At 30.2% G+C, this 27,128-nt stretch overlaps 1 protein-coding gene across 4 annotated transcripts in view; it reads right to left on the bottom strand.

Moving 5' to 3' along the window:
• Positions 1-27,128, bottom strand: part of LOC129987846 (toll-like receptor Tollo) — a 307,447-nt gene that overhangs the window by 201,779 nt on the left and 78,540 nt on the right. For all 4 annotated transcript variants that reach the window (XR_008785606.1, XR_008785608.1, XR_008785617.1 and 1 more), the window contains one exon: positions 18,417-18,475. The gene's annotated coding sequence lies outside the window, so the exon portion shown is untranslated. The remainder of the gene's footprint in view (positions 1-18,416; positions 18,476-27,128) is intronic.

Here is a 27,128-nt window from a genome sequence, read left to right as displayed (position 1 = left end):
TCAGAGGACTCAACACTTGCCGTCTTTATCCAAAGAAAACAACAAACATGCTTCTCAGAGCCCTTTCATAAAGAGAGTTCAGAAAAGTCAAATAACTTTAAGAAAACGCTTTTAAAAGCATTTTGCATTCGAATTTCATTAGTGGCTTCAGGCACAGAAAATTTAAAACCCCGTCCTTCCCGCATAAAATATTAACAAGTTTTCAAAACTGGAGGAAGGGAGAGCCAGGTTCCTTTCGCATCAGGTCTGAAGAAACATGACTTCCAAAGTTTTGCGTTTCGTTTTAAATCGCCTGACCACCCACCCAACAGAAAACTCTGCCCTTTAAATGGGAAGGCTTCCGTTTAAAGCAATTAGTGCTCAACTGCCAAACAGAGATGGTGGCATCCATTATTAATTATGGTATAGAAAGTTGGATTTATTTATTCAATTATACCTGGGAAGGAGATTAACTGTGACTCTCACACAACGGAGAATTTAGATGAGCTCATGTGAAATTACGAGCGTAAATAAGAGTTTGTGGGCTGATTAATTTTAAATTAAGTAAAAGCAGAGCTCCCCGAAGTGCCTTTTAAGAAAACTAGGGAATATCATTAGAACAAACTGAACCAGCAGTGGGGAAGTAAAATTTCATTAATGGCGAAGGAAGAGGAATGAATTTAAGGGGAACAACTGAGCGTTATTAAATTTTAGAAGTACATTCTTGGAGAAAATATATTTTTCAATGCCTAAAATTCCTGTTTTTCTAATCTTTCCGTTCGATACATTGGAGTGGATGCACAAACAAAGATGAATTGAGACGCCGAAATTTTATATATTTCGAGTGTTCCCTTTAACATCAGATATGCAACATGCTTTAAAGAATTACGATATACATAACAAATCGTCTTGTAGCAAATATCGAAAGCTCCATTTCAACTTTCTCTCTCTCTTCACTTTCTCGTATACGAAATAAAGAAAAAGTATAGTCATCATCAAAATAATCCAACGCCAGATTCTGACGAAGTACCACGTTTTAGACTACTCTGAGTATGAAAAACATATTTTTGGCATTATGCCTATCCATCCATCTGTGATAAAGATAACTCAAAAACGCTTTGATCTAGACAGATGAAATTTGGAGTACGGTTTACGCCAAATTTGTAGATGTCCATTAAATGTCGATGCCATGCCGGTCTGGTTGTTCGATTAGTTAACACGATAACTATAAAACGAAGAGAATTGGATAAATAAAATTCGGTCTTTAATTTTAGTTCTGGTTAAAAAAAATTTTCAAAAAAAGGGTCTAAAATATAAATTCTATTTTCAGCAAGGGATAAATCGCCAAGAATCCCATCATATATTCAGGAAAAATATTAAATTCAGGCCAAAGTTTATATTTCGTCACTGTTATACACCAATGCCATGCAAGGCGTTCTCTGGGCTAACATTTTTATTTGAAAGAATGCGAGAAATTCATGCTAGTTACAATTCCGCTGATACATTTCTATTATTAAGTTTCAGAATGATTCTTCATGTGGTAATAATAGAGAATTTCCAATTAAGCAGACGTTTTAAGCTCAGGGATGCTGAAAAGAAGTCAATGAAACTATTTTATTTTCGTAGTTACCACATAAATAAGCTTTATCAAATAAGCACTTTATCAAATATAATTAATCAAGATCTGATGTTTCATTACGTTCATTTAATTATTAGAATGTTTATAAATACCGCACGACCTCTTCAATAACATCGTGTAGGAGCCTCGCAGTTAAGTGTGAAACAGATAAATATAACACAAAAATGCTTTTTCACGAAGTTAGTAAAATAAAAATGATTAATCTTAAAGAAATCATTAATATGTAAAAAAAAAAAAAAAGTGCTGAAATGTGAAACTCAATTGACCAATTAATTCCAAGAAGGGTCTCTTAATGTGTACTGCCCAGATGTGCAATACGTAAAGCCGCCCTTGTATAGTAAATTTGCATTATTATTTCAATAGTTTTAATTTATGCTCACATGAGGCAAGTAAAATTTGTTGCGTCCCTTCAGCTTTTCAATTCGAGAAGGGGTGGGAGATATTTCAAATGTTTGTGTGAGAATTAAATGTACCAAATCAATACATAGGGTGGCTTCAAACTGTATATAAACCCAAGTTAAACGCTTCTAATTAATGTTGCCAGTTCTAACGCCAGTTCACATTATTTTTCTTATGCTAAAAACAAATATTCTAGCGTTGCCATCATTAAACGAAGACCTTTTCTCTAACTTAATAAATGAAGATAAGCCGTCCAGTTTATAAAATGTATTAAATAATGACATAAAACTATTTGATAAATAACGAATTAATCATAACTCAAGATGGATATCTTATCTATCCATAACAGATAACGAATGATTCTTTTTAATGAAAGACTTGACCAATGAAAATATTCTAAATAATACACCTGATGAAATCTTACACGTATTCATGAATGCATATAAAAGGAAACACAATGCTTGCATTTCAAATGCGCATGCAAAATTAGTAACGGAATAGTTTCATACCAACGTTCTCTCTCCTTCTTTCAAGATTAAGAAAAAAATTCTTTTGTGTCTTTCAGAACATGAGAAATGTTTAATCAAACCAGACAAAGCATGTCTTCGCCGAGCTATGAAAAGACAATCAAAGGGTTTCGGATACTTGATATTCAGACTGGTAGCAAAACCAACCAGCACACCAGCGGTAATTAACGGCTTTCAATAGAAGAACAAGGCAAGCGAGGAAAGAATGAAGAGAAGGAAGAAAAAGATTGACTTGAAGTATGAAATTAATCCCATCATTATGGCTGTAATTCGATGTGGCTCGAAATAGGATTTCCGATATCTGAAGCGATACCTATTGCTGTCGACGAGGCCAGACTGGATGCAAAAGCAAAATGGGTGTATAAAAAAAAGTATAAATGAAAAAAAAGATGAAATTTGAAGACAATGGAACGGGTTGAACAGACACGATCAAGCACATCCACTTGTATTCGTTGCTATATAATAATTTCGAAGAATATATGCTTACAAGAAAAATGTAGGCAGATACTTGAGTGTGGGGCAATACATGTTCCAAGTTTCATAATTTCCAATCTTCAAAAGATACTCAGTTTTCAAGAACAAAATCAGGTTTCACCAGATACATTGTTAATATATTTTCTCTACTGAAAACGTCTTCTAGCTTACAAATATGTAATAAGAAAGTTACATTTCCAAATGAGGAGAAACCTGTTTACATATAGGTTTGCCAGCTTTCTAATTATTTTTATAAATCTTTTTTTATCATAAAATCAAAGAAAGTTGTAACGATTTTCAACTGCACATAAAAGTGTATGACTTTTAATATAAATGTTCTTTTCATACAGGAATATATATATATATATATACATAAATATTCAGCATCATCTAAAAGTCAATAAAGAAAGACACATATAATTACTTAGCATGTTAACAGTTTGAACAATTAATATGAATTAAAACAATTCATCAAAAAGAATAACTTCAAGTTATTAAGTAATAGCCTCACCTCTCCTACAAATTTCAGCAAACATTTGCCAGTGATCAAAATAATGCTTCGCAATAATTAAAATAATCACAATCATATCAAAATAATTCAGATCAAAATAATCACAATTTTCCATTTGCAGGTCTGTAAAAGTTTGTAGAAGAATTTTGTTTACATATTTTGTGTTTGAAAATTGTATTACAGTAAAAAAACCTGTTAAATTCAATTGCAAAGCTCTGTTAGAATATGATAGGCAGATATTAATTCTTCCAACAGAGGGCGCTACATGACTATAAAAATAATAAATCTGAAACAAAATTCCAATGTATAAAAGCTGAAATTTGAGCTACGAAATTTTGGGGGAAATGCAAAAATAAAATGTTAGGATCATTAATAATTATGTTCTTGTTATAGAATCGCATTTTTTAAATAAAATAAATAATTGTACGAAATGAGAATTAAAAACTATATTACAACCAAATCATTGCTTTTATGAAATATTTACTGGTCGTGGAAGATATTACGTATATCTCTCAGAAATAATAACAAGAAGAAAAACTGTTATAAATAACTTACGAATACCTATCAGTTAAAATTTTTCAAGAAAAATAATTAATCAACTAAATTATGAAACCCACATTATTGTTAAGTGTAGATAGAATCACTGAAATGATAAACTCAAAGTTATCTAATAAGAAAAAAAAAAAAAAAAAAAAAAAACGTCACAATAGCCATTAAAGCAAAATATTATAATAGTCTTGCTTTAAATCTATAAAGGACAAGGAAAGCAAAAACAGACACATTTATTCAATTACGTTTTCTTAGACATCAAAATCCTGACTCGAACGGCATCTTTTCCTAAACGGCTCTCATTGAAATCATCTTAAACTGCATAAACAAAATTAATTCCTAAAAAACAAGCCTTCGACTGACACATTTTTCATCTACACAAAGCCTTTGAGCTACCTCAATGTTTACCTGTCCCCCTCCAGCCTCAACACCTCCCCCTCCCCTCAAACGATCCCGCCCAACCAGAAGAAAGGTCGGGCGAGAAAGTGGCATGGCTTCTCCCTCCCCAGCCATTAAGCCTAATTGCACGAACTGTACATCAGGCCACTTTTTCACCCCACAGGAGAAGATACAAGGGGAAAGGCAAGACAGAAAAAGGAACACGGCTCTGCTGTTTTCTTTTCCTTTTGCTGTTTTGTTCTGCATTTTCCCAGACCCATTACCCAGGTCTCTAAACCGTCCATTAGTGCGAGAGGAAGACGCAAACCTCACTCGCGTCAAACACACACAAACAATTCGGAGTGAGAGTGGTGTAACGAATGGGGAAGGTTAGAGCACCTAGACGAAAGACGTTTTGTTTCAGAAGGCATTCATTCCATTCGAAACCAGGTTTAGGCTGATGGATACAATGTAGGATTTCCTAACCCCCTTTATTATTATTATCCGTCCATAAATTAATTTTTTATATATATTTGGAGTTTTCATTTTAATTTACTTTAGACGCAGCAGCATACTCATATGCAGTAAAAAGAATTAATTTGAAAAGGAATCTATATTTTTCTGAGCCATGATCGGATGACAACTGAGTCACCAACCCGGCAAACATAAAAGCTACATATGATCTTAAATTCCGAAGCAGAAATATTGCAGTAAGTATAGTAAACATTGCAGAAATAAGTAAGAAAATATTGCCGTATTCCGAAGCAGAAAATAGCTCAGTATAGCCAAATATGGCTTTTGAGCCAATAAACCACACAAAACTAAACCGAAGCAGAAACCTTAGGGCTAGGACAAAGTCGCTAGTTGACGAATTACAAAAACTAAATTTTTCATATATATATATATATATATATATATATATATATATATATATATATATATATATATGCCACTAAGGCCGTTTCAAAACGGTAGAAATGTACAAATAACAGGAAATGAAAGGACGAATGAATCGACACTATATTATAACGACATACAAAAGAAGCGTATAAATGATGTTTCACAACATATGTTGTTTATATACATACATAATTCATATAAGCCATAGTGCATAGTAATTTTTTAAATACATTAACTTTAAATATCAGTTTGAAAAGTTTAGTTCACAAAAGTTACCACTACAGAAATTCAATAACGGAACAATTTTACCGATCTCCAAATAAGCAATATAGCCTCTGGCTTTCAGAACAGCGCAAGTCTCTGCATTCATTAAATCGATTTCCGAAGACTCAAATAATTTTTGGATTATTAAGGCTTTGTATATGTATACTAATGACCATTTCAATTAAAATATCGAAATATCTTATTTTTGTAATTTTACTCTGCTAGTTAACTTTAAAAGATTTGACAATTAAACTAACAATCTTTGAAACAGTCATACATTCATTAGATAATTTTATCCATACGAAATTCTAAATTAAGTACAAAACAATGCCAGAAGTCACATCTAAGTAAATTAATTTTAAACTATTGCATACATTGAAAATGTTCAATGAATTATTAAAATATTCATTTTTTTTAGTGGCGGGGGTTGGGAAGTTAATCCTGCTTCGCTTCCATGATGAATGTTCATTATCAAATGAATAAGATAATTCTGGATTCATATAGATTCAATCCTGGATTTTCATATAGATAACTTAATTCTCTAATCATAAGTTTATATTTAACTTTTAAATACTACTCCATACAATTAAACAATATTTTTTTTAAAGACATTTCTGTTGGCTTGATAATTATGCACTCTAAAAGCATTTCGAATAAAAGAAAATCTTCGCGTGACTGCGGTAAGGTCTATTAAAAAATGAAAAAGATTATCTATACTAAATACAACATACCAAGAAGCATCTTTAAAGACAATATAGCAAGCAAACATGACATTCCTTAGGGTTGTTAAAACGTTTATATTAAAAAAAAAAAAAAAAAATCTTGTATTGAATTCTACATTTGTACATTGAAATCGAAAAGCGAAAAATCTGAATCAAATTCTTTATCATTGTCCAGGGCCTTTTTTCTAGTTCCTGCTCGTTATGATCAGTTAGTTTATTTTAATCATTTTTGTTATTTTTTCAAATTCTTCAATTTAAATACCTTATGAAATACATTACTAAATGCAAAAAAAAAGAAGGGGAAAAAACATCATAACTAATAATAACTATTTATCTAATGCAAAAAAAAAAAAAAAAAAAAAAAAGAAGGGGAAAAAAACATCACAACTAATAATAACTATTTATTAGATAAACATGATTTCAAAAACCATATTTCAATTAAAAAAAAAAAACTGGGAAAATATCTAGGAAAACTATTTGAATCCGTTAAGCAAAATATCTTCTTTCTTTTTCTCTTCTTCTACTTTGGTTGTCCTTTTTTAATTGGGTGTTTTTTTTAAGAGCTGAAAATATTCAAATTAGAATCAAGTCCTATTCTCTTAGGAAACGAACACTTCTAACAAGCAGCAATTTCCATTACCGACTTTTTATTACTTGTCTTTCATTCGTTTAATGTTGTATTATCTATAACTAATTCATTTCCAATTCATAGGAGGCGTCTGAAAATAATAAAAGAACGTTAAAATAAAAATGTAATATGAAATTCAGATGTTCCGATGCGCACAAAAACGTTAATAGAAATCCAATAAAAAATGTTCACATTCAGAGAATCCACCGGACCAGAGAAGTGGTTTCGAAATTGCAGGACGTTATCACTTCCAGACAAACCACCTGGGCACGGCTTGTTAGAGCGGGCTTGTTCACCAATTAAGAAGCATGATTTAATAATTACGTAATTTTACAACCCACGAAGCAATTTTCCAACGGCTTAATCGAAGCCGAGCTAAGTGTGTGCATCCTTAACCAGAAGTCCATAGAATGAGATTCTATAGGGTAGGCCAGAATGATGGCTTGTCCATTCTCCAATCCTTTGTGGTGAGGCGCTTAGGACTCCTTTTTCAATGAACATTATCATGAGCCATAAAAAGCAAGCGGAAAAAACTGTACAAATCTTCAATATATACTTCATCATTAGTATCTGCATAATACAACACGCCAAAGCGATAAACCAGATACATTTCAATTCGAAATACAAGGCATAAAAGGCATAATGTTATTCTAAGCAGAGAATGCCATGAAAAGGTCGGTGTTATAAAACTTATTACCTTCTACCAAACACGTCACGAATCGTAATAAAAAGAGACATAAAATATGTTTTTTTATACCTTCGCTTGAATGCAACCCCGTACAGAGTATAATGCTGGATCTTCTCGGCGAAAAGGACATTGTACAGTTCGTGTGACTTAGCCATAACTGAGTACGATTAATTCACAAATTAATTCACTAGTAGGGATTTGTTGAATTTATTCGTTTTCATGCGTCAAAAAAAGGAATACCAAGTTGCAATTTGGAAGGATAATAAAAAATTTGCTACGGTAAATAATCATCTAATCGTCCATTTTTAACTATGTCCGAAAAATAAAAAAATGGTTAATGCAAACTTGAGAATATGTAGATCTTATTTATGATGCTTTTTATCACCATATATAGATACAAACGATATTTTTGCAGAAAGCTACTATGTTGAAAAACCTCCGATTAATTGCTGATGGTTCAAAAACCAACTATAATTAATAACAATTCCAGTCGATAGCACTTGTAGACAGACCACATAATAGGTAAATGATGGACTACATGTTTCCATGCAACTTACGACAATGAAAAAAAAATCTCCATGAAATAATATTTTATTGTTTAGAATATCAGCTCCTAAACTAAATTTCGCTCAAAGATTCCAGTCCCTTTAAATACATTAAGCACATATTAGATGATAAGGCATTACGTTAATTTCTTCGTACGACAAACTTCACCAATCATTGACTAAAATTAAAATTCGTTTCTGCAAGTTATCCATAGATCAAATAATATCAAAATATCATCACTCGTTCTTTGTTAATTTTTCATTGCTTTTGGTTTATTTGGATAAAAAGGAAACGTATCTAATTCAAAGAGGCAAAATTTCATTTTTTTTTTTTACTAAATTTTTTTCACAATTTTAATAAGAACTTTGAAAATTAATACAGAACTAGCAAAGTTTTACATTCGTGAATTTTATTGGTTTACACTCCACCAACTTCAGTTCTACTACAATGTCATATTTGCATGCATATGGCAAGTAAATTTTAACATTCCAGTATCTAAAATCGTTAACGTAAGAAAAGGCAACACAGATTTTTTTAAAAATTATTATTATTATTATTTTAGCACAGTAACTTATTTGTGACTTATTGTGAATTTAGCACAGTAACTTAACAAAATAACCCAACAATGATACAAAAGAAATTTTAATGCTTATTTTTAAATTATACTAAAAATAAAAATACAGCCATGGTAATTTAAAAAGAACACTTTAATTTTGTCGATAAAAAGCTAAAGTGAGTTATAGGTTAACTTTAAAAGGAAAATAGTAAATGACATTCCAAGGATCCCCCCCCCATCTGAGGCTGAATATAGTAAAAACAATATTAGTAAAAAAAAAAAAAAAAAAAAAAGAGTATATAAAATTAACTGGACTAGAACTGATGACCATTTGAATCAGGTTTGACATTAAGCTTTAATCAAAACTCTACCGTATTTTATACCCAAAAAAATTAATCGAATTCCTTTTGAAAATTCATTATCTTTCACAAATTTGAAACTTCTGTCAGCTTTTTTTTTTTCATTGTGTTATCATTATCAAAAAAGAACAAAAAATTCTCCTTCGATCGCTTTACAAGCTTTTCTTTTCAAAACTTAGATGGAAGAAATTAAATCTGACCCACAAGTAAATACGAAAAAAAAATTTAAAATTTCTGTCTTTGAAATGTCAAATCTCAAATCGATTGAAAAACAAGAAATGATCAGAAAGATGAAGTTTTTGCTGGAGCACATATAGGGAGATATGTAATGGAAGGGCAAGGAAAAAAATAATAACTTTTTTTTTTCACCTCCCGAACCAATTTAGAAAATAGCTATTACACAGCACACCGTGTCCCTAGAAAAAAAATCTCCCCAAACCCTTCTCTGATATTTCCTTCTCTTTTATATATATATATATATATATAACGAATTTTCCCCCTTCCACAATTCACTAATTTTTTTCTACTTTTTCATCATTTTTTTTTTTTTTTTATTCTCCTTTTATTCCTAATCGTTTATTTCGATTCTGAAAAGAACGACAGAGAATTTCCACGAATTCATTAGAGAACGGATGTTCGTATTTTATCGCCACAGTATAAAAATAATAATATGAAGAGGGAGGAGGGGGGGAGAGAAAAAAACTTCCAGAATTCTAGAAAAATTGTGCAGGGAGCATGAGAATTCCGGAAAACTATCCGGTGATTCAACGCCACGGTAAATGTGACGTCATTACATTTCCGTCTTTTTCCACAATCTTCACCTTTCTCTCATCACATTTTTTTTTTTTTTTTTATCTCTAGTTATCCTTCTTGGAGTGTTAAGCTCTTTTCCCTTTTGACAACCTTATCCTTAGCCAAGATAAGTTATCAATGTGCAAAATGGAGAGTCATCAAAAGAATGAAAGTATTCTTGGCGTAGCTGCATCTCTTTTTATTCTTGACACTCTAATCGTACTTAAAAGAATTTCTTTTCTTTTCTATTATTTTTTTCTTTTCAATGAATGAGGATGATTTTTTTACCCGTAAGGTTCTTGACTCTTTTTTTTTTTTTTTTTCGTTCAAATGAATTTATAATCTTAAAAGATGTCACCAATTTTGCCCACTAAGTGATTACTGGCATCTTTGAAAAGACTTATAAGATTTTTCGTACTGGGTGACATTTCATTATTTGTGATATTTAAAGTTCAAAGAAAAATAATACCAAGTTTGCATTAAAAAAAAAAGTTTAAAATAAGTGAATCCAATAAAATTTATTTCTAACGCTCGTAGTAAATTATCGATAAAAATAATCTCAAATATTGAAACTTCTCTTTGCATCCAGATGCTGAAGGAGTTCTATCAGCAACGAATATTTGATTACCAGAATTCGCTATTGAATTTATGCATTAGTTTGGACCAAAATAATTATTGCGTTGTTTAATGGAACACATGAACTCAATAGGGAAATTATTTTATATTTGAGCCATTTCAGTCCAACTATGCATTAAGTTCATTTCATAAGGACATCATAGTCGAGCTGGATGGTATAATATTAGTTCGCCTGTAATTGGTTCTGTAAATGTCATAATTATGCATTTAAACATGAGGGCGTAAACTTTTGAAGAATACAATCAATAGAAGGACTATGCATATGCATATGCAAATTCGAGAGACAAATGGACCATAGGGGTTGAATGCTTATTTATACTGGTTTCCCAATTTGAAGCTGGTCACTGTTAACTGGAAACTGACAACTTAATTTTATAATCATATGACGATGCCATTTACCTAATCTTTCAGAATTTTCACATCACTTTTGCAAGAATTTTAATTTAACTCATTTTAAATGTACCTGACTCACAGTGTATATTTAAAGGAATTGCGTCTCTAACCTACGAACCTTTAGTATAGGAAAGAAGACTTTATAGAAATGCCACTTTCGTCCTATGAGTTAGTTGTAAAAACATGCAGTTGTGTATGACAAATCTTACTGTATTTGATTCAATGCACCATAAATTAAAGCCTTATGTTAATGAGGGATTGCAATATCTTCTATGCGACAAATAGACGCAAGAGCACCTCAATAACCTCACTTAGTTCCCATATTAAGAAAAAAGTGCTTTTCAGATGAAAGTGGCCCTCATTTGTGTTTCGTTTGTAGAAAACCAGGTGCATTTCCAACAATTAGCCAGACTGGTGTGAGTAATTCGTTGTCAAACAGATATCAGACAATCAAGTTTTGAATAATTTGGCTAAAAGTATATAAGTATCTACATCTTGAAAATAAAATCCACATCTTTCTCCATCTCATGTTCAGCTATGTCAAGTATTACTTACTCTGTAAGAAATGGCTGGAAAAATTCGAATTTCAAAGATTTTTTTTAAATTCATTTTTATTTCATTTATTTCTGCATTGCAATGGACACTTTTTATCAATATTTTATTACAAAAACAAAAACAGTTTGCTGAAATATTTAAACAATCTGCAATCAAAACAAACAATTATAAAAAAAAAATTTTTTTAATTATTTAAACATCCAAAAAAAATTTTACAATAAAGAACTTCGCACACTTAATAGCTGTTTAATCCTCTTATAACACAAGTTTAAACCCAGATTTTTACATACACACAAAAAAAAAGTGAAATAAAAGAAAGCACGTATTAACTTTTTGAATGATTTTCGTAAAAACTTTTATTAGAAAGACTTCGCATATGGCTTAGTCAGTCCTCATGTTACTCTATTTAATCTCCTTTTCCACGAAAAAAAAAAATGATAGAAATCAAAAAATAAAAAAGAGGAACCTCTCTCATTCCTATCTTCAAAAAGAGAATCGGTTGTTTTATTAAAGCCACAAAAATTTAAGCTTCTTCCGATATGCCCTAATAATACGAGCTTCCTTCCTTTTATCCCGCCATAAAAACACAAGGCGGCAGCAGCAGGAAAGAGTGACAGTTTTTCCCCATAGAAGCCGGGGCCACTGCAACAAGGTTTCACAAATAGGATAACTGTTTGGCCAGGCGGATCAAATGATGCGGATGTTTATCCGCCCTGGGCAATATCTTCGCATAAGCATCGGATAACAAGGAAGCCGGGCGTCCCGGTTAGATTACAGAACGGATTCGATTGGATAAGTCACATGATATTACGTTCAGAAATTGATGTTTATCCTCTGTCAGGCCACACATGGGGCAGTCTGGATGGAGCTACCGCATCGTGTTCCCTGAATTATTCATTTTCCTGTCCTGTCTGGGGCGAGCGTAAGCCCTTCCTGTGCCTGAGAAGTCTTTTAATGGGGCCTTACCTGAGATTCGAACTGTTAGAAGCTTCGTGGACGTTTAAATAAGAGGTTTAGTTCCAAATATCTATCAAAGAATGGCGATATAAAAAATGATGAAATATAGCTCAAAATCCACATATCATTTAAAAAAAATAAAAACAAAATGACTACAGATTGCATTTTATTAAAAAAAAATATTACCAACTTACGCTTGAAAGATAAATAATAAAACTTCCAGCAAAATACAACATATAAACATGAATCTTCATATAAAAATTCATAATTGGTCTTTAATAATAAATTGATCTCATTGGTTAATAGCCATCGATCAAAAAGTAACCACAATATAAATATAATATATATAAAAAATAATCGATCAATTCATATAATTTCTTTATAATTCCTTCATTTTTCTTCCCTTTTCTTATATATATATATAAGAAAGGGCCATTATTAATGTAATTTGAACGCAATTTTAAAAGTTTAGAGATATTTTGAAAAATATTAAAACTAGTAGAACTTTCAAAACATTTTGCTCGAGTGATAGAAAATAGTAAGAAAAATGTTTTTGGTTGAAAATGTTTCGTAAAAATGTAATAGGATAACTATTTTAAACCTATTGTTATAAGTAAGTAACTTTGTTTTTAATTTTTAACGACTGCCTTACTAAGAACCACATCATTTTATAAGCACTTATTTATAACAATAGTCAAGACAATTTGCAGTTAAATGAAGGTGCTCATATTTCTGACCGTATGACAAGGTGGCATTTCTAAATGCAATAATCAAATAATGTAAAAAGTTTTCTTCGATAAGAAGGTCAAAGAGCAGATAAATAATAGAAATGATTAAAAACTAATATGTTTCCCTTGAACAAGCATCATTTTCAGAAGAATTTTCTTTATGTAGTTTAATGCAAGAGGTCCAATGTTCTAGAGAAGCTACTATATTCCAGTGGCAAATTAGATACTGATTGATATACGAATTCAATACAAGAAATAAATACCATCATTTCACCCATTTTTCAAGTGTGTTTTTTGAATTTGAATATTCAAATACAAGAGAACACCAAAAATAATTTTATGGATATTGAGGTCTAAAACCTAAAACTCGTCGAAATTTTGAGGTCAGATTCCCTGATGATGATAATAATTTGCGTGTACTTGGTATGCAAGAAAGCAAATAGCGACAGATAAATTTCATGTAATACCTACTAAAAATATATCGCAAGTAAATAAGCAGGCTATTAAAGAGATAAGAAATAATTGAATATTCGGTCCTTCAATATTTTATTTTCCTTGATGTTATGCTTTAGAATTATATTCATTTTTTTAAAATAAATAATACTTTTTTTCAAAACATAACATATTTAAGCGTAAGCATTTTCAGCTGAATAAATCAAAGCACGATTTTTTTAAAATGTCTCGAGGCAACTTTAGGGGGCTTTAAAAAAAGAAAACACTGAAATCCTTTAAGCAATAATAGAAACTGCTCGTCATCTCATTTCATTTTAATAAATTCTAATAGAAACTTTTTAAACAAGCCGATAACATTCCTCGATCATCTTCGGCAAAAACAGCAAGAAAACGGAAAGGAAAGGAAAACGTTCGCAATACAAAATTAAGAGAATTAAACTAAGAAGTATTCCTTTCCAATTAAGCTTCTACTTCTTTATTTAAGACACGAATGCATGAATATTTAAATCGTGTATTAAGATGAAAATTTTATTAAACGCAGACACAAGCGTTTCTGGAAGTTATAGATTTCGTGTTTCTTAACGACTGCACAGAGGGGATCTCTTCTTCCTTTCATATACATATATTCATTTTATTATTTTCTTCTTTATTTCTTTCCTTCGTTTCTTCTTACGCTTTTCTTTGTACCTTTCTACTCTTCCTCAAATTCTTTTTTTTTTTTTTTTTCTTTTGCTTCGTCTTTCCCCAAGCGAATCACAAAGCAGCAGTCTTAGCAATAAATTTATCAGTACGCAAGGAACGATATAGGTTCGAACAAAGAAATAATAAAAGAAACAGTCAAAAAGGATAAGAAAAAAAAAAAAAAGGAAGAAAAGTAAGAACAGGAGGGGGGCGAACAGAAGAAAAGTTTTGCTAGGTTTTATGTTACACTATTGATTTCTGGGCAGTTTAGGCTTAGCTATCGTTTTCCCGCCTAAATTAGAATCCCCCCTCCCCTTTCTGCTCCCTTCTGGCGCATGAGGAAATGAAATGAAATGAAGTGGTTCGCTCAGCTAATGAGTTGCTAGATATTTTCTTCGGGAAGAAAAAAATAAGAATGAGAGACTTCGCGATATAGAAATGATACAATTAATTGAAACGACTACTATGAAATTGATTGGAAGAAAATTAAAATCCTCAGTCTTGGTAAGATTATTATGTATGTTGTTATTTTTTTCCCGCGATCTTTTTCACCTTCTCGGACACGAGGATACTGATATATTTATATCCCCTTTTATTGGATTCAGTAAAAGGTTTCGAAATTAAGAAAGAGACAGAAAAAAAATTAGATGTATGAAGGAAATGTGATTTATTGGAATAGGTGGAGTAATTCGTCCAATAAAATTAATGTTAACAGCAATGATCTGCCAGTGTGGCGTAAATAACTCCGGTATCGCTGAAAACTTTTCACATTCTTTTCTGGTACATTAAGTAATTTCTGATTAGTACCAGGTTTTTCCAAACGAATGGCCATTAGAACATTTGAGTCATTTGTATTTGCTCTTTGTTTCTTTTCATTATTTTGATATCTTACCTTCCAACGTGCGCGCACACACACACAAAAAAACATTTTGAAATGCGTTAAATGTCTTTTGTTTATGGCCATTACGACAATATGGATATTAAAGTAGACGTTTACAAATAAAAAAATTTAAAAATTAAAAAAAAAAAAAACCCTCAAATCTCTCACTCGAAATATCAAGCTCCAAAATCAAGCTTGGTATTTGGAGCTTGATTTTAAATGCAAAACGAAATTCATTCCCAAAAACGAAACAACTGCTCCGAAATTTTCATTTTGTTTACTTTTAATTTTAGAGGCATATACAAGAAATTTCAGTCGTGTTCATAGTTACTAAATATTGTATTTATATTAAGTCATATTTCGTAATTAAATATGCGCAGAAAGCAAAGGTTTCATTGTACTGTAATCTCCAAAAAATTCGAACTCGAAATTTTGATTGATCTCTACGCTTCAGACCTCTCCGCATTCGAATGACATATTTTGGGGATTATGTCTGTCTGTCTATGAATCATAATTCAAAAATGCTTTGAACTAGAAGGATGAAATTTGGTAGATGTATTTTAGATCCAATTTGTAGATTTTTATCCAATTTTGAACAAAATATATTCATTCTGCCTGCCTGGCTAGCTCTTTGAATGCAAATGAACTTGAAGCAATTACAAAATATAAAGAGCTAGATAAATAAAATTTGGCACACAGGTTTAGCACTTAAAACGTAGATTCTTTTGAAATTTCGAATCAAGTCTGTCGGAGAGTTGGCTGTCTGTAATTTTGAATACTGTAAACGAAATAACTCATTATGCAATAACTTAAATAAAATAAATAAAATTTAGTATGTGGTCTTGTGACTACAGCTGTAGTTCTGCATGAAATTTTTATTCCAGTCATTCGGAAAAAAAAGGTTACATATTTGCACAAGAGATTCGGTTAAGAAACTAGATTCACACCTAAAAATATGTTTCATAATTATTGTCAATCACTGCTATGAAAGGCATTCGCGACATTATCCAAAGTCCACAATTTTATACGGGAGCGCGAGGGATAAGTCATTTACTGGAGAGTAAAGGGGAAGTTTCGGAGAAATTACATCTACTTCTTGCGTACAGCCGACCACCCCACTACCACTGAACGTAGCAGTATCGACAGGATTTGTTGTGGCCGACTGCTAAAACTGCGCCTACTGGCTACTTTCTCGTATGCGAAGTATGCAAAGAAAAAGTAATGTAATCGTCTAAAACTTCAACATCGAGATTTTGACGAATTTCTAAGATTTAGATCATCCTGGGATCGCAAAACATCTTTTATTTAACTATGCCTGTCTGATTGTGGACATGGTAACTGAAAAATATTTTCAGTTAGAAGAATAAAATTTAGTAAATGCACCAAATTTTGAAGGAAAAATTGTACACAAGAAATCTGCTTGTCCAGGTGCCCGAAGCAAATAACCACGGTAAACAGAAATCAAAAAGAGACAAATAGATAAAATTTGGTACTTTTGTTAAACTTCTAAAATACAGATGAAATTTGAAATCAAATCTGTAAAGAGAGAATGGTTGTCTTTTGATTTGTGCATTCCCATGTATGTAAATGTGTCATTGTAATACCTAAGCGCAATTTTCTACTCTGTCGTCAATGACAACTTGATAGAAATTAAAATGTTGTATAAGTCAACCATCTAACTCTCCAACCCGCCCGAAGGCACACGGATTTAAACCATAAAAATGAATGACCGGACCACCGCAACAGCAACATTGGCGGGAAATGTGGTTGAGTCCTAAGGGCCGTCACCGGCCACGGTACAACCCTACCCGAAGGAAGTGCGTCCCGTCATTGATGGGAGGAGTCAGATCTCCCACTTATTAGTGTACCGTGGCGAGATCCAACCACCATGTCGGAAGCCTCTCATCCTCATTTCGAGGTGCCCCCCCCGGGGGTAGAATGTTGTATAAGAAAAGACTACAATGAAATAATGTAATAAATATATTCTTAAGTTCGTATACGAGTAACAGGGAAACGAGTCACTTAAATTTTAAATGCAAAATTTCATTAAAAAAATTATAACTAATCACTGGTCCATTACGTTTTCTATTCGTGCATATCCGTTATATTCATATAGATTCGGATTATATTAATGGGACTATTTAATGGAACTTAATGATACAGCCGAAACTTTCTTCGTATATTCAATTCCAGCTGTCAGTTCAGGTGCATTCTAGTTGTGGAATAAATGGCCATTAATGTTTTATCATCATTAGTTTCAAAAATAATCGAACTAATGTAAACCACTACATTTAAAAATAAATAAATAATGAGTTTCAAAAATAATTCAATATACTAATGTAAACCACTACATGTATAAATGAAATGACATTTTAATTAAATATATCCCTAGTAAAGCTTAAACAAATTTTATTTATGCACCATGCCATATATATTTTCAAATATTATTTTTGCAAGTTGTTGTTTATAATGGCACTTGCCATGGACAAGCATGCTGACGAAATCAGCGATTTTAAGCCAAGGGAGCGTTTCTTGTTTTTAGTAGCGGCAACTAGGGCCAAGAGTACGTCTTAGCTACTCACACATCTCACTCGCTTGCACAACCCCTTTTTACATGGGGGCACATTCACACATCTCACAGATAGAACGGAGGAAGAACAACCATGCCCGTACCGGGACTCGAACCAGAACACGGGGAAGACGCGCTACCCCTATGCCAGGACGCCGGCAGTTTTGCAAGTAATGCATAAAAACATAAGTATGCATTTCCCCATACAAACTGAAAGTAAAGAAACTTTACAATTCTTGAAATGACTTTATTTTAATACTCTTTGAGTACAATTTAAATCATTTTCTCGACGTTAATCGACAAAAACGAAGAAACATATTTTATTTTTATTTTTTTTTTCGAAAGAAACAAAATGCTTTGACTATTAAAGGATTTATATTTATTTTTATATTTAAGTTACGTCCAACAACTACTGCCGAGAAATAAATTAAATTTTGAATTCTAAAAAGAGATTTTTCACGAAATAGTTAGCTCACGAAACAATTTCCTATTATATACCTTTAATACAGATGATACAAAAAGAAAAAAAGAATGAGAGAGAGGGAAATAAATAAATCATGCAACAAAACGTTAAAGACATCTCCTCTTTACGGACTTTTTTCTCTCCTCAAAGAAAATCAATGACCTTTAAAATGAAGATAAAAGACACTTACTTTTCAATTACTGGGAATAATGACACTGCTAAATTCGGCGCAATTTCTTTATGGATGACCTGAAAAGAAAGGAACTCCATTAGTCCAATAGCGATAAAGCACTTAAGCGATCCAAACAACATGAAACTTTACGTTTTCTAAATCTGTCTCCGCTTAGAAACAGATATGAGTTCATTTTTTCGTACGTACAGAATTTTTTTTAACTTGCGAGGCATTTACTACAAATCAATATGCCATAAATAAAAAAGTGTAATAAATAATGATTCAGGAAAACAGTTTCAAATCAGTGGATTAGTATCTCATATCAAATGATAATATGATCGATGATAAAAAAAAATAATAAAAAATGATTCAGGAGAATAGTTTCAAATCCGTGGATTAGTGCTTCATATCAAATGATTATATGATCGAGGGGAAAAAAAAAGGATTCAGAAAACTAATTTCAAATCATTGGATTAGTACTTCATGTAAAATGATAATAGGATCGATGATAAAAAATAAATAAATAATGATTCAGAAAAATAGTTTCAAATCAGCGGATTAGTATTTCATATGAAATGATAATATGATTGATGATAAAAAAAATGAAATAAATAATGATTCAGAAAATTAGTTTCAAATCAGTAGATTAGTATTTCATATGGGAATGATAATATGATTGATGATAAAAAAAATGAAATAAATATGATTCAGAAAATTAGTTTCAAGTCAGTGGATTAGTATTTCATATGGAAGGATAATATGATTGATGATAAAAAAAAATGAAATAAATAATGATTCAGAAAATTAGTTTCAAGTCAGTGGATTAGTATTTCATATGGAATGATAATATGATCGATGATTAAAAAAATGAAATAAATAATTATTTAGGAAAATAGTTTCGAATCAGTGTATTAGTATTTCATATAATATGATTGATTATAAAAAAAAAAAGGAAATAAATATTGATTACGGAAAATAGTTTCAAGTCAGTGGATTAATTTTTGATATCAAATGATATTTGAAGAGAAGTTCGCATTATAGTAAATTCATATATTTCATTTGATTATCTTAAAATAAGTAACTGATCCATTGAGGTCGGAGTATCTACATTGTTTCCTGGAATTTTTTTTTTTTTTTTTCAAAATTTTATTCATTTATTACGCATTGATGGAAAGATTTAATAGGATGTTTTTCAAATAATCACAAATATTAATTTGGAGAAGAAATAGAATATCGATAGATAAGCATTCGTTTTAGTATTTAATGATATTGATTAACGAAAAAAACACACCTGGCTAATGGTATCAATTTTTACTTAACTGATTATCACTGAACTATTGAAATCAATCACTATTGAAATAGTCTTATCCACAGATGATCTTAAACATAAGTTTCTTCTTCTCATATAATTAAATTTATCAGATATTAAACATTGCTTATTCCTTATTGATAAAATACAAAATAAATATCATTCATTGAATATATGAATCTTATTTGATACATGATAACTGCTCTTTTTTGGAACCCAAAGTTTATTTAAGTTCATTTTCTTTAAAATAATTATAAAATATTAATATAATTGCTATAAAATATTAGATTTTTCTTCGACAAACCACATTTATTAAAGTCATTCTAGAAAGATTATCATGATTCATCTCTCAAAAAATATTGAATTGAAATCCTAAATTACATTTAGTATCTTGAATTTGAAATCGAGTATTTTGGTATGAGATCCTATAAATCACTGGAGAGCAAATCAATGTTTTCAGTGCCGAAGGCGGTGCAATTAAATTCGGTAGAGTTTCAGTTCAATATCTCGAAACAACCAATGACGGCACTCCACCCATTCCGAACATGAGATAGTGCCTGATAATTGGAAATAAATTTCGAGATTTCACCCAAATATGTTTTGTTTTCCTGGCTACTGAGACTGCAACATTGTTCATTTGTCAGAGTTTTCGATGTATGAGTATTTAAAAGTACTTTAAAATTGCAATAACCATTAATATATAGTAACTTTATAATATGCGAACTTTTTTTTTAATCGGGTAATGTAACGTGATTTTAGAAATTTTATGTTTCACAAAAAAGCTTGATGTTTTAAAAATGTTAAATAATGTAAATGTTTTGTTGATGTTAAAAAAAGTTTATGTTTTAGACACGCATGAGTACTTTGTCTCCTAGGATACTTAAACAACTGATACCTCTATTTGAATAATATTCTCTATTTCCCGCCAATTAATGATTGCGTCTATATCGTTTCGTACAATTTATGATCAATTATTCAAAATAAATCGCACTCATCTATTATTATCTAGTATATTGCCATTATCGTATCAAAATGTCGTATTCTAATTTGTCAAAACATTTCATTAACGCAAAACACTTGCGTAACTTAGCTACATCTGCTCTCACATTTCAGCATGTGATCTACGATTGATGAATAAAATCACAAAATGCCACATGTCGCTAGGGAATCTAGTTGTAACATCAAAATTATGATTTTCTGTGTGCGCATTTTGCCGTCAGTGGAATGAAGCTGTGTACGTCGGTCCTTCATTCAGATGTTTATTCTATATAGGAAAATATCTCGATTAAAAAAAACATGTTTACCATAGAAGTAAAGATATATTCATGTCAGAAATACAGCATCATAATCTTATAAAATGAAGTATAAACAATTACAAATCGTAACCTGCATAATAAAATTCAAATATTAATAAAACAAAAAGTCTAATTTATATTTATTATTATTTTTTTCAGATACATGAGGATTCCATATTTAAATTTTCTAAGTTTCTTGCACATCAAAAATTTGCTCACATAAAAAGAAGTAAGATACCAAAGGAACTGAACAGGTGGAATCTGTTCAGTTACGTAAAGTAACAGAACATTTTTCTTGCACATTACAAATTTGCTCCTATGAAACAAGAAGCAAGGTACCAAAGTAACTGAACAGATAGGTTCTATTCAGTTACTTGAAGTAACTGAACAGAATCTCTCAGGAATATCATGAATATTTCAGGAATACTACCTGTAAACTGCGTTATACAAATCCCTTACGCCCACTTTTGTCATTCGCAAAATTGAGATTAAAAAATGTTTTTTTAATGATAAAAGTTTTTTTTTTTCCAAGTGCTTTAGAGAATATTGTTGGGGGGAAAAAAACATACTTTTGCACTATTTTCAAGTTTGGAAAAATAACATATCAAAGACTTTAGTTTTATTTTCTTGCAATTTTTTTTTAACCTCAATAGATTTTGGAAAATTAGTTTAACATACAAGTTTTGAAACGTTGTTTTTATTATAATTACAATGAAATGGAAACAAATTTTAGTTTCGCCAAATCTTTAATTCACGTGTTTTGTCTCTGTTAAAAAGTTACGATAAAACTTCTGAACTTTTATTTAATATGTGGTGATTGCACCGAGGTTTTAAGTAAGCAATGATGAAAAATAAAGTTTCTCCATTTATAAAAACTGCCTTCATGTGATATAATTAGACATGTTATAAACTGCATGATGCAAAAATGTTTTCACAGAATACGTACCAGATGAATCAACATCATACAACAACATGTTTAGGACAAGAATATCAAAATTTAAAGGAATTTCGTTCAAATGTAAATTCAGAAAAAGAGATTTCATTCATATCAAAAAACAAAAAGCGTTTGAGTATTCCCACTGTACAAGCAATAAAGAATATTTTACAGCAATATCACAGTAACATACAATGTGCCAAATGGATCAAACAATAGAAATTATGAAACTATTAAAAAATCTTTACACATTTTGGATAATTTAATGTTACCAACATTAGAATATGTAACTTCAGTATTCAGGTATGTTATATGTGTCTTTGTTTCAAAAACTTTTATAAATTTAAAAATGTTAGTCATAGAAATAACTTTCCTTTAAATGTTACGCTATCATTAAAAATTATGATTTTTTTTTTCTTCTGTGCAGCATTTCTTAAGCATTGCTGAGTTATGATTTTAAATACTTCTAAACAAATTATTTGTTTATTTCCATTCTCTGAGATAGGATGCTGATTTAATACAGCCCATGACTTTAAACTAATAATAAAAAATATATAATCCATATATAAGATTTTATAGCCATTTTATTACCGAATATAAAATTATACATATGTAAGATTAAAAACAAGGAGAGAAGATTGGATACACGTAAATGTAATCTATATTGAGATGTAAAGTAAGTAAACATTTTTACTATACATAATTCATACATTTATTCTAAGATCCGTGCCCCTAACTTTTAGCGGCAGGATTATGTTATGAACTTTACCTAAAACTGGTATTTTCAGTTCCTCATTTCGCAAACTGCAACATTTCATGTTCTTTTCTACTAGTTTTATGCACTTAGGCTCAAAAGTCATTACTTAATATTTTATTATAAGTGCTGTGAAGAGTGTATCTGGTCTTTGACTTGCGCGGAAGTAATAAAGTGTTGCATACAAATTTATTACTAAAGTTGTAGCTATTTTTATTGCAATTTGTAGACTAGCTTTGCTACAAATAGAAAGAAAGAGCTTTAACCACATTAAAAAGATTCAAAAGTAAAGAAAAAGCAAATAAATAAATAAACGAGGTTTAGTTTAATCTTATAGCTCTTTATTATATTTCCTCATTAATGAGTAATTCATAATAATTTTTATTTAAGTATTAATATTATTTACATTAATTCAGAAACAGAAAGCAATTAATCGGATTATCTTGGGTAAATAAAGCTGTAAATTTTTACTTGGATAAAATTATTCGTTTAGATTCAGTAGGTATTTTATTTTTCTCACTACAATTTGAAATTAAAATAGATCCTAAATATGCTGTATAAGGAGATATAATTTGCGAAATAAATACTAATTGCATCGCTTTTTCGAGTGTGAGAAGAAAGGATTAATCTAATTAAATTGAAAAATAGGAAATTATTGAACACAACTGTAATGCTTACATTCATTACCACGCACTTAGTTTGTTTTCATTAAAAGCAATTTTATCGCATCCATTTTTTTCTTGTCCTTACTTTAAAAAATTACTTAACTAATTAAAAACTGAATCCAAGTAAAACTTCAATTGATTAAAAATAAAATTCGTTTGAAAAATTGGATTTGAATATCAATATTGCTTGTCGAAATGAATGTTATATATAATATAAATAAATGTTTAACATCATTTGATCATATCAACATATGTACATATCAGCCTATATAGATAAAATTATATAACGTAAAATATTAATAAAAAATTAAAATGCTAAGACAATAAATTTGAATTCAAAAAGTGTCAATCAAATTTTGCGAATTTCTTACTTGATTTTAAAATATTCACATGTGACAAAATAATAAAGTGGTCTTTTGTCCAATGTTTCAGTCTGTTGAAACTGTCAAATATCAAAAAAGATTGATGTATAAAGAAAGAATTTAAAAAGAAAATGGCAAAAAATAAAAATAAATTTCTATTTTTGTACCTTGCACGTTGCTGCCGTAGAAGAAATAATTTTGGAAATATCGTTTGAAATTTGAAATAGCTATCTTCTTTAATTAGGAAAGATAGAAAGAATGATTTTTATTTTCTTGTCGATAATGAATATATTGACTGAAATTGAATGATATATAAAGGAGAAGTATAAATATTATTTATTCATTTTTTATAACTTTAGATTTATTAATTGTACTATGCCCATAACCTTCGATAATTTTCAAGCATCAAATTGGCAAAGTTTTATTGCAAACGGATGAACAGTACAGCAGCGAACGTGATAATACGAACACAAAATACTAACAAACAAAAATTCATTTTTATATATTAGATTATTTACGAGTAAAGTAAAGTTCGGATTTCACAAAATAATAACTTAAATTAAAATCCTTCATTAAATTTCTATAGTAAACAAAATTATCAATGTTAAACATCGTAGAAGGCACGAATTTTATACAATGTTTAAAATATTTAAAGCACTGTCCACAAAAAAAAGTAAAACGGAAATAACTATTTGAAACTAAATTTTTTTAAAAATGTAACACCACAAGTAAAAAAAAAAATTCAAATGATATATATTTAGCATTAGTTACTTTTAGCGCTGACAGCGGCGCTTTTGACAATAAACCAATCCAAAAAAATTTTCATATTGTATTATGTAGAACTAACAGGTTCTACGTCCTTCCTCTGTTTTCAAATAAAGGTCCAAACAGGTTCCTGGCAAACAGGGGAAAGGAAAAAAAAAAAAGTAATAACCCAAAACCATCTTTTGTTCGTGAACAAACTCATCGTTTATTTTCATCCGCAAAAGCGCGTGTGTGGTTAAATCATTTTTTGATGTGCTTCTCTGTACACACGAATGAGAGGCAGATTTACTAGCTGTGTGGGTCGACGACTTTGGACGTTGTACTCGCGAAACATTACTCAAAAAGCTTTGTCCTATACGATGAAGAGTTCGTAAACTTTCATTTTTTTAATTCTTTCGCCCTTTTTTCCCCTCTCATTCCTCTTTTTATTTTTTATACCTGTTTCTCGTACTTTTCGCTTTTCTTTGGCCAGCCCGTAAGCGGTCATACGGAACTTATTTACTCCCAGCTTCCGTGGTTTTGATAGAGACAGAAAGAAAGGGGGGAGGGAATGAAATAAAGAAGAGGAAATTGAAGATTTCTTTCATTGAACGGGTTTTGATACTGCTCAGACACTTTCGTCTTCCGATGTAATTGGCGAACCTCAAACATCAGTGAAGGCAGCAGCAATGTAATAACAATGTTTTGCAACTAACATGTATATTTTTCTACGATTTATTTCAAGTTTTTCACGGAAATATATTTCATTCATTTTTTTTCTCACGATCCTCCATTCAATGAGTAGTTATTAAGGACAATGGATCTGACGGTTCATTCTGTTTCAGGATATTGAAGTTGGATGAAATCTCTATCCTCTTATTTCCTGTATCATAATAAATGAAAAATTCAAACAAATAAAAAAATTTTATAAACTATATCTATTCAAAATTTTGAAAAGATCGTCGGGAAATAGGTACAGCACCGATAACATATTGTGCGATATATTATGGAATAATATATAATTATTATTCTGCGATTTTGTCTTTATAATTATTTAAACTTTTTCTTAATATGTCTCTTAATCCAAATGGTTTGCCAGCATATCATGTGTGCATCGATTCATTTCCTTTTTACTCTTTTAAACAATAATTAAGGTATTTATCGATGTTATAATGCTATACAAAAATGACATGGAACTGATGAAAATCTCAAGTATTTTATATGGATTCCCATTTGAATCAAAAGAACAAAACTTCCTCAAAAACGGAAAGTTTCATTTAATTTGAAAGTAGAGAAAATAAATCAGTCGAGTGGTTAAACACAAACACATAGATCTGACGGTTAACTATGTTTCAAGATATTAAAGTATGACAAAATCTCTAAAATGCATTTTTTTATATCATAGTAAATCAAAAATACATTTTTTTTTTTTTTTTGAGACAATTCATCAGTCTAAATTTCATCAGTCTACACAATTTCATCAGTCTAAAATCTTGCTACTGATAAAGATACTATACGAAAAATGGATACTACATTGAACAAATACAATGTATGGCACACTATTCATCTTTATAATAAAAACCAGAACTGTGTAGTTGGTTGTTGTTTGAAGTAACTCAGCACGACATTTTATGAATAAACCAGTTGTATATAATGAACAATGATTCAGTTATCTATAACAGCATGAACAATCATATTTCCAAAATCAATAAGCATGAATCAATAATATAAAAAGAATCTAAAGTGTAGACAATAGCATTTCAGGAAGCAACGCCGCGATTGTTATTTTTATTTATCTCTTTTATAATCATTATATTGTTAACTAGAATGTATTCACATCATTATATATTCTATTTAATTCCGTTTTTATTCAACACAAATGCTCTACTTTCTTTACCTTGCTATTGTACTTACTAAACTACTGCAATTAAAACAATTTGTATTAACTTTAACATTACCAAATCTGAAATCGTTTAATTAAAAGTTCAAGAAGCTAACTGAATACCAGGAAAATTTTAATTCAAAAATATGATCACGTTTCAGAAGTTAATTGTTTAAGCTAATCTGCCACCTTACTTTGCATTTAAGTTTTCTACAATGGGTATTTTCAACCATGATTAGCATTAAATTCTTTTATTAAAATGCTGTAATGCTAGAAATTAAATTAACATTTCCCATAGATACAAAAGGCAGCTTTAATATAAATTAATTAAATTTTAATTTTATTCATTAAATGTAAAATTATTTCTTTTTAGAAATTTGTTATAATAATTTTGACATTCGCCAGTTGTAGAACCGTTGGTTCAGATAGTGCTATATACTCAATCGTTATATTTCAAGTAAATATGATACTTAAGAGAATCATAAAATTTAATCACAATAGCAAAATTTGAATGTCACCAATTAGGAAATAATAATATAATTTCAATCTCAATATAGAGCAACGGTATTTCCTATATAGTCTAATGATCTTATTACTATGAATAATTAAAATGTAAGACCTTGCGATGCACACATTGTTTATAATAGTTATTTAATTGTATGATATACTGCTTTTAATAACGTCTACTTCACTTGACCAATCTAACAATTACGCAACAAAATAATTAAAATTAAATATATATGAAACGATTAAATTATATTAGGTAGACAAGTTGTATTGAAATC

The sequence above is a fragment of the Argiope bruennichi genome, chromosome 1 (genome assembly GCF_947563725.1).
Source record: "Argiope bruennichi chromosome 1, qqArgBrue1.1, whole genome shotgun sequence".
NCBI lineage: Eukaryota > Metazoa > Arthropoda > Arachnida > Araneae > Araneidae > Argiope > Argiope bruennichi.
The sequence above is the reverse complement of the archived record's forward strand: the minus strand, read 5'-3'. Positions and strand labels throughout refer to the sequence as shown.